The sequence below is a fragment of the Haliaeetus leucocephalus genome, unplaced genomic scaffold, assembly GCF_000737465.1.
Source record: "Haliaeetus leucocephalus isolate CR32 unplaced genomic scaffold, Haliaeetus_leucocephalus-4.0 Scaffold110, whole genome shotgun sequence".
Taxonomy (NCBI): Eukaryota; Metazoa; Chordata; class Aves; order Accipitriformes; family Accipitridae; genus Haliaeetus; species Haliaeetus leucocephalus.
This window is the reverse complement of record NW_010972546.1, coordinates 1,402,664-1,412,333: the sequence shown is the minus strand read 5'-3', so window position 1 is coordinate 1,412,333 and position 9,670 is coordinate 1,402,664.

Here is a 9,670-nt window from a genome sequence, read left to right as displayed (position 1 = left end):
CGTCTCCTGCCTTCAGCCCCCGCCGCGGTACCCACCGACCCAACCGCTGCCCCGTTCATCCCTCGCAGCTCGGGAGCGATCGTCGCTCACCTGGGCCGGGCATCGCTGGGACGGAGCCGGTGCCCCCGCCTGCCCCCGGCTCCCGGTGCCCGTGTCCGTCCCCCCCTCCCCGCCCCGGTGCCCGTGTCCCCCTCGTCCCGGTGTCGGCTACCTCGGGGACCTCGATTTTTAGATGATAACTTAGGAGTGACCCTAAAGGCATTTCTTTGTCTCATCTTTATTTGGGGACGAGAGACACCCCCCCCCCCCCCGCCCCCGAGGCAAAGGAGGCTGCCGGGGGGGACACGGGGGGGGACAGCCACAAGCTCTCCCGTCCCTTCCCTACGGAGCGGGACGTTTCTGCCAGGCGATTCCTAGAAAGTGGAGCTGAAACCGAAATGTCCATTTTGGAGTGAAACGCAAATATTTTCTATTTTATTGTTTCCCAGCTCGGTGCCTTCCTCTCCCTTTAGGTCCCAGCGTCTCCAAAACCGAGAACCGTTTGGCAGCTGGGAGATACCACGGTATTAAAAAACTAATAATAAAATCAAATAAAGATAAACAGATGCAACCTCCTCCCCCACCCACGGAGTAACGGGTGGAAAGTACTCAGGATAACTTTTTTTCATGCCAAATTCCAGGGTTTAACTTAGCTCAATAGCAGGTAGAGCAGCTCCTGCCCGGGTCGTGCTGGGCATGGAGACCCCGCACCTCTGTCCGTGTGTCCGTGTGTCCGTGTGTGCACAGACCTGTTCGTGCCATGCACCAGGACGTGCAAGGACACGCAGCCACTTCGGTCCAGGGCTCCTTGTGCTCCATGAGCATTTGACGTGACTTTGTACTCCTGTATCCCAGGTTTTGCCCAAATCTCTCCCATTACCCAAGATTTAAGACAAAATTCAGGCTATTTGAACACACGCACAGAGTATATCCCCCAGATCTGCTGTTTCTTGCCTTTAGGTGCACGGGCACCGCGATTAGGAATTGCAAGAGCTTTTTCTCTTCGGATCCGCAGAGCTCTGTGTGTTATCCCCTGCAGCCACCGCCGGGGAGGTGTTTGGGATGCGCACACAAATGTACATTTTCTGTCGTGCAGCAGAACAAACATCTCGGCCGGGTGGAGCCGAAACCCTGGCGAAACCCTGGGGATCTGCCCGTACGGCGAGAGATTTTATTATTATTGTTGCTGTTGCCAGAAACCAGCAAACTTTACAATCCAGATGTTTTGAGAGTGTCAGAACAACTTGCTGCTGCTGCTGCTGTTGTTTTTATGGTGAAATCAAAAGCAATCGCCGTGGTTTATAATCTGAGAGCATCCAGCCTCGCAAAGAATGCAGGTTGCTCTTTGCTTTATACCTATCTAACCCAGATGCTCCGGGTATCTCCCACTGTTGACAGCCGTTTTCTTCAAAGGCTTGTCTTCAGCGATCCATCAATTAGGATAAAAAATGAGCTCTCATTCTCCTGCATTTGTTTTGGGAAGAGGGAAATTATTTAAACAACTGGATCTCCATTAAATGAGGGAGTGAGGGTGGGGAGCATATCCCCTTACTTTCTGAAATGGAGCGAAATGCTGTTTCACAAAACAGACGCTTTCTGGGCCACATACCACGTCTCACCTCTCACAAATAATTATTAGCTCGCCCACAAACCCTGTACAGTAACGAAGCAGAGGAGCTGCGTTTCAGGGGTAGGAGGAGATGTCTTTCCCCTTCATTTCCTCACTTAGTGGGTAAAAAGACAAAGGGTGAGTGTTAATGCTGCTATCCACTCGAACCTTTCTTATTTCACTCATCCCTGCGGATCACATTTTTAAAGGCCTTGCTTCCTCTCATCGCATGAGCGCCGGACCTTGGCACAAAATGAGGGTACAGCTCCCCGCTTCGGCGGTCCGCAGACACCCGCACACGGGGATGCTCGTAGGGAGGGAAGGGAAAACAGCTGAGGTGTGAGTGGGCCTTTCCACGGGGTTTCTCCATTTTCCTCCCCGAAGGAGGTTGCCATTTCAAACTTGAGCAAATTTGGTAACTTTTGGAAATCAAGCGATACTTGCTGAATATCACCCAGGCAGCGAGGAAACTCAGCAGAGCCAGTGTCAGCCTTTCTCCTTTTATTGTCGCCAATTAGGCATGTGTTGGTATAAAAAGGGCTCCAAGGCTACCAGCATTCCCCATCCAGAAGGTAGCTGCGATCCTTTAGGACACGTTCTTTTAAACAGCCCCTTTGCCTTTTTTATTTACAATAAACACATTTTTGTTAATGAAACCCTCGTCCACTTTGCAATCACCCCCTCCCCTCCCCAAACCCCATAAAGCTCCAACTTTGCATATCTGAGCCCTGTTCTGTTGGGCTGGGTCCTTCGGGGGTCCCAGGGTCAGGCTGGGGGCAGCAGGGTCATTGTATAGCCATCATGGGTCAATAAGCAACTGGTCAGGCTCTCAATCCACATCAGGCCTTGAAGAGGACTGGGAAATGGGAGAATCCATTCATAATAATAATAAACTTGTCAATCAATAACAGGCAGGAGAAATACTTTGTAAAAGGTAAAAAAAAAAAAAGTTTGTTCCTTTTAAAGTTTGACAACATGAAACTTTACACAGTTTAAAAATGCTCGGAGGGTGTTTGTTGCAGAGGAACTTTAAATCGTAATTGCTTTAAATAAAACATTTTAAAGTTAAGGAATAAGTGTTGTAGGTACGAATGCAATTTAAATAAGAATTGTTAAATGTTTCCCGAAGAATATAAATTCTCTTTGAGGGAAAAGGCAATATCCAAGACCATTCTCTGTCTTACAAAAAGACTGAAAGATTGTGGCTTTCTTGCATCGCCTTTAATTTCTCCTGATACCAGCACTTATTGAATGGCAAGGAAGAGTTTTGGTTTAAGTTTATCTTAGCAACAAAAATATTTTCCAACATTCTTTTAATTCTAAACTGAACTAGCAAACAAAATCCTGCGTTAGTAGTAAATCAATGGGTTAGACATAATAAGAGACTTTCCCTGGTTTAGCTGGGCTAGATTTAAAGGGGAAAAAACCCCCACGAATTCAGATTTCTTCAGATGAAATTTGTTAAAGAGAAAATGCCCTGGGCTTATCATTTACAAATCTGCAAATTTTTTTATTAGAAGTTGTTCCCGTATAAAAGGAATAAGAGCCTGGATTAAGCAAGAAGAAGGAAAACAACCAAATCACAATGTAATATGGGAAACATCAAAAGGCGGCAGAAGAATAATGCAAATTCTCCGCTGGCTTTAAGATTGAGCCATGAAATCTTCCATCTACAAACTCGTTTTTCCTCTTTCTTAGAAGTCTGTTGTTTTTTTGGTTTTTGTTTTAAAGACATACGTTTCTCTCTATCGCCACCAAAATAATCTTTTAAATAATCGGGGAAAAAATAGGCTCGTTGAAGCCAGAAGGAAAATGGAGGTTCTCCCGTTCTAGCCTCCCACCGCATCCCTCGAAGTTGCCGGGTTCACCAGGACCCTCCTCCAAGCCTCTTCGCAAGGATTTCTCCTGGAGAAGAAACCCTCTTGGAAGTATTTAGCTGTATTTGCTTAGGAAAACAAACAAACATTTTTGGTCTTTTCCAATCGGCAGTGTTTATTACTGTATAATTTCCTTCAGCTGCTGCCTAGAAAAATGTGGTTTCTTTGTTAGAGGATGGTGAAAGGCGATTTATTAAGAAAGATAGAAATAAAGCAGAAAGTTTGAACGAGCGACCTTGGGATGTTTGAAGTCAGTAGAAGGATGGGCGCGTTTTTAATTCCCTGAACCGGACCCTCCTCCCACGCCAGTAAAAACCCGCAAAGAAGCTCCGGAGCAAACACAACTCAGCTGATTAAAAAATTACGACTCGTTTCTCCATCCTTTCAGGACCTGCTCCCCGGGACCTGCCCCGGCTTTGCCTTAAATCTCTCGGTTTCACCCCAAGCAAGGCTCGAAACCTTTTAAATGTGGGCTGAGCAGCACCATTTGGTCTGCTGCAATCTACTGCTCTTCCTAGGCCTCGCCGGTAGTTTAAACCCTGCAGTTTTCATCAGATTGCACATTTTCGATTTTTCGTTTGTTTGTTTGTTTTTGTGCGTGTGTGTTTTTTCCCCCAAAACCGTGTTGTTTTACGGGGAGGAAAAGGGAACAACAGCCGCAGGGATGGCCCCAGCCTGCGGCCGCCCTGGCCGAGCCTATTTTCAAACTACCCCCCCTTTTTCCGTCTTTGTATTTTGAAACAAAAGAGAAGGGGAGCCGGATTTGCATCTTTATAAATTGTCACTAAATACTGCTTTTGTTTGCACCGGGGTGGTACCTAAAGGAAAAAATCCGGAAAGAGCCCAACATCTACTAATAAGGGCCCATGCATCGCAGCACAGATTTGCTGCAAATTATCCCACGCCGGTGGGTGCAGATACAGTGCCCTGCACAGCTACACCCTCCGCTCTTCTCTTCAGCCACTGGTTTGTGAGAAGCTTGTTATAAATACGAAATTTAATAAAGAGATAAATTCAAATATCATTTTAGGAATAGCAGGATTTATTAAAATATTATTAATTAGTGATGCAATGTGCTCGAAGTTTAGATAGAGAATGGAGAGACTTTTTCCGGTGGGTTCACTGAATATTATTCACAAACTGCTCGTGGAGAAGAAAGCAGGGAAACCCTGAAAAACAAGAGAGAAATCTTGAAAAATAAGAAAGAAATCCTGAAAAATAACCCTATCCCATGGGAATGAGAGGGAATATCTCTGCCTTTGAGTGCATCTGAGAACATTTTACCAATCCCTGGCTGCTGGCAGCATAAAGGTGGGTCCTGGAGCAGGGAAAGCAGTTATGAAGCCACCCATCACCCCAAAGGGAAGGAGGCAGTTTTTTCCTCCGGGCTAGCCCTGGCCCGTCCGTCCGTCTGTCTGTCCTACAAGGTGGGCAGGTGGGGTTTGGATCTGCTTCTCCAGCTCCCTCCTGTAGCCTGTAAAATGTACCAGAGACATTTAAAAAGCCAGTGCACCAAGTGATTTGTAGAAATATTTTCATCCGGGACAGCTTAAGTGCCTGTCAGGAGTAACTGCCTCTGATCAAAATATTAGGGGTTTTAACCAGTGCCTGGTGCTGGGCTGCCTTCAGCTCCCCCAGACGCGGTGGGCTGCCTGCATGTCTTTTACAAACTCTTTAAAATTAAAAAGAAATAAATCAGAATTTCAATATTTTCCTTGCAAACACCCCTCATATCTGAGCCAAAGGGCTTTTCCATCCCCCCAGAGGGCCTGAGTCTCCCGGTGGGAGCACTAGGCCCATCCTGTCCCGGCAAGGAGCAGGAAGGTGGGAAATCGCAGCCTCTCCACGAAGGTTTCTGGCTGGGAACTGTGGTGGGAGCATTTACTGAGTGGCTTCTGCTCTGTGTAGGGGCAAGGCCAGGCTGTCCCTTGCTTTAGGGACCTCCACACGGAGGGATCTTGGCATCATTGTGGCCACCTCACTTTCTGGGATTTGTTTCTCGCAAAAAAAGAAAGTAAATAAAATGATTCCTTGCGCTTGAAAAAATTCCATTTGGGCCAATATTAATTTCTAATCACTTTTTTCGTGGTAAATCTGAGGTGCCCTCCCGAAGTGGTGCCTGCTCACCCCCTGCCCTCCCCCAGCTCGCACCACCACCATCTCTCCTGTTTTCCTGCTGGCACCTTCTTTTTTTTTTTTAATTACTATTTTTTGCGCATCTCTCCCCCTTCACTTGTGTTTTTGCGAGGGGTGTTGAACTTGGGAGAGCCGCGAGTGAGATTTGAGCCGTCAGAGCAAAACCAACCCACCCACCCGCACTCTGAGAGACCTCGCGTACACCGAGCACAACCCACGCAGAAGACCCCCATCCCCTAAAATTCTCCCTAAACGGCGCAACCCAAACCTCTTTGCGGCTTCCAGGCTTTTATTTATTTACTTCTTTATTTTTCTTTTCCTCCCCCGAGCTTTGATGCCCTTGCACCAGGTCAAATAGAAAATAAAGCAGCGAGAAACCCAGGTGGAAACCCCCCCGGGAATCCCCAACCGGAGCCGGCGGGATCCGCGGTGTTACGCGGCCGCGCTGCATCCCGCGGCCGCGGGAGGGGGTTTGCAGCGGCTCCTGTTCCCTCTCTGCCCCAGACCCCCCCCTCAGCCCGGGAAGGGAGGTGAGGAACCCACCCCGACCCGTCCCCGTCCCCCCCGGACTCCCGTGGATCCCCCTCCTCTTCCTCCCGCGCCCACCCGTGTGCGTGGGCACTTCCGTGTCAGGCAGAAACGCACCTTATCTAACACTGAGCCCACCCGGGGAGGTGCGTGGGGTTGAGTTTACTGGAGTAAGCTAACCTGAGAAGTTGGCCCCCCTCCCCCCCCTCCGCCGGCCCAGCCAGGGGAGAGGGGTGGGAGGGAAAGGGGGGGGGCGTCCTGCGCCTCCGGGATCCCCTGGAAATGGGGATATCCCCCAAACCTCATAACTTTTATGGCTTCCTGCGGAAACAACCAGCCCTGACAGGTACGAGGGCAAAATCTCCCGGGGATGCCTCACGGGTGAAGATTATTGCGGGGACCCCCGGGTTTTTTCCCTTTCCCCCGGGGGGGGGGGGGGGGTGGAAACCCTCGTCTCCACCCTCGGGAGCTGGGCTGAGATGCAAATATACCGATACACAAATATACAGATACACAAATATACAGATATACAAATACACAGATACACAAATATGCGAATACACAGATATACAACTATACAAATACATAAATATACACGCTGCCAGGTCTGCGGGCTGCCCCCATTTTCCGAAGCAGCATCGCTGGGGACCGATGCAGCCCCGCTCCCCCCCCAGCACCTCCCCGGCACAGCCCCCTCGCCCCCAGCCCTCACTTGGGACCCACAGAACAGCCCATTCCGTGGCCGCTTCCATAGCAGGCCTGCAGCCACCCTCACAATAAACCTAAAGAAGTGTAAAAGCCACCGTACACCCAATAACGACCAACTCCTCTATACATTTCTGGATGGGGGCTGAAGGTGCTATGGCAAGGGACACTGTGCTTTGGCAGCAAGGACGCCTATAGCAGACACAGAGAGCTCTTATGGTGCGACTAAAATGCATTTCTTTACGAATCACCGCCCTGGCCGCCAGTACCCTGCCCACCCCTACATATATGTATATATGTGTGTGTGTGTGTGTGTGTGTGTCTGCGGATTTGTAAAGTATCTGTATGTCCCACGCCGAGCTGTCTGTGTCCATATAGAGGCGTCAACGCACACACACGCATATTCCATACTGAACTTTAGCCACAGCCAAAATATTGCCCATTTGCGTTCCCATTGACAGAGATTTACTGGGAAATGACGTATCCATACATTCGCCTGTGCGCGGCTTCTGAGCCCTGTTTCCTCCTGGCCGGCGAGCAGGGGGCTCCGGGTCCTCTCTAAAGCCCCACGACCGATCGGGAACAGTTTATTGCGCTGCTCGAACTTGTATTTTCTTTACAAGCCCCCCTCCCCTAAACCCCGCGGCTTCGTGAGCCACATCGGACAGGGAGATTCTCTGCCAGCTCCTTCCCTCCACCCCACGCTCCCCTCCTCCAGTCTGGCACGGAGCAAAGCTCAGCCTATAGGTAAAATGGCTCTGGCTTTATGTGGAAAGCAAAATATTCAGGATCTCCCTTCTGTTTGCGAAGGGAAACTCCAGGCTGGCTGCAAGCAGGACTTTTTGTGGTCCCTCGCAGCCAGCCACGCCGACAGCCACTGCAACGAGCTGCGGTATCCCCTAACCGGCCACTTTCCGTCCATCGCGATGCAAATTCTTCCCCCCCCTCCCCTCTGCCCAAACAAAGAGGAATTTGGTGTTTGTGTTGGCCGGCAGACCTTTACTCACAGGAAACTCTCGCCTGTGGAAAACGAGGGTGAAATGTGGTGGTTTAATGCAGGCGGATCTGGAAAACGGGGGGATTTTCTTGCCGCAGCAAGGCCAAGCGTTTGCGGGGGGTGGGCGCCCATGGGTGCTGGGGAGGGGGAAAGCCCCTGGCAGTGATTCTTCCCCCGGCAGAATGGAGCCTGGCATCGGGAGGCTCCGCTCCCGTCAGCCGGCGAGAAGGTAGAAGCAAATCAGGTGAACTCCGCTCCCAAATTAAAGGCGATGTTGGAGTTATTTTGAATTTTTTTACACGCACGCTCAGGAATGCGCTTCCTCCTCCTCCTCCTCTGGGATTGTTTCTAAATCGGGATCATTTGTGGTTGATTGTACATATAGTTTAACAAATTATTATTATCAAATTACTCAGTTTTTGCCATTGGAACCACAAAAAAAAGCAGAGGAAGACTAAAAGCAACTTTTCATGTGGGAGACAGACGAAGCTTGAAAGGGAACAGCATGCGCTGCAGAACTGCAGCTTCCCTTCCCCCAGAAAGGTTTCCGAGGTAACTGTTTCCCCAAAATTAGCCTCCTGAGCAGAGAGTTAAAATCCCTCGGTCCAGCCTCCGCGGCTCCACTCACTTCGCTCAAGTAGCTTCAGGTTTATAAAGAAATAGAAGGGACGGGACAATGGAGCTCCGGGCTGGGTAAGGGGTTGGGGCTTTTTTTTTTTTTTCTCTTCCCCCTCCCGAAGACAGAAATCTGCAGCCCTGCTTTTGGGAAAACATCGCCTGGTTTGTAAGGCAGGAGCGAGCTACCAAATGCCGAAGAAATCTTGGGACTTAAAGTTTGAAATAAAGTTAAGCAGCGCAAAGGCATGCAAAAGAATTTATTTTTCTTTTCTTTTTTTTCTTTTTTAAAGAAAGAGTTTGGAAGAAAAAGATGCGAAGTGAATAAAGAACGTGTGTGAGTAAAAAGGAATATAAATATCTTTGCATTGCTTTTATTTGCACATATTGCCGATGTTATTGTTGATACCGCGCTCCAGCCCGTGCTCATTCCAGATAATAAATACAGTAATTGGCAATTAATAAGCATTCCTCTCCGGGTTGAAGGATGAATTGTTGCGGAGTCAATCGTTTTGAACAACTCGCTTGGAGTAATATCTTTCACGCTTTATTAAATATATACGTACACACACCCATCCCAGAGGGATCCGGGCAGATTTGGGAAGGCGCAGCAACCTCTCTTAAAACAACCCTACGTGGAGAAAAAAAAAAAAAAAAAGCTATAACGCGGAAACAAAGCGGAGGCACCCGCGCTCCCGTCACCTCGAAAATACAGCCTAATTTGTACTAATTTTTTTTTTTTTTTTTTTTGCTTTTTAAGGAAAAAAAAAGCCAACCCCAACCCCAAAACCCCCAAGGCTGCTTCTATTGTGTGCACCCGGGTTCTCGGGGCGGTGAAGCCGCGGGCACGCCCGGGAGCCGCGCTGCGCGGTGCTGCGCGGTGCTGCGCGGTGCTGCGCGGTCCGCCCAGGGGTTTATGAGGGTTTTTTTTTTTTTTGCGCGGGGGTGTGCGTGTGAAATGTTGGGGGTTTTATGACATCACAGGCCCGGAGTACCCAATCAGCTGGCGGGTGGCGGGGACGGCTCGGTGGGGTGTTCCCTAGAATATACCGTACGCGGCGGCGGGGCCGCGAGTGCGGAGCCCGGGGAAGGTGGGAGCCGCACGGAGCCCCGGGCCGCCCCCCCCCCCCAGACCCCCCCCCCTCCTTCGCTACCATTTTTTCC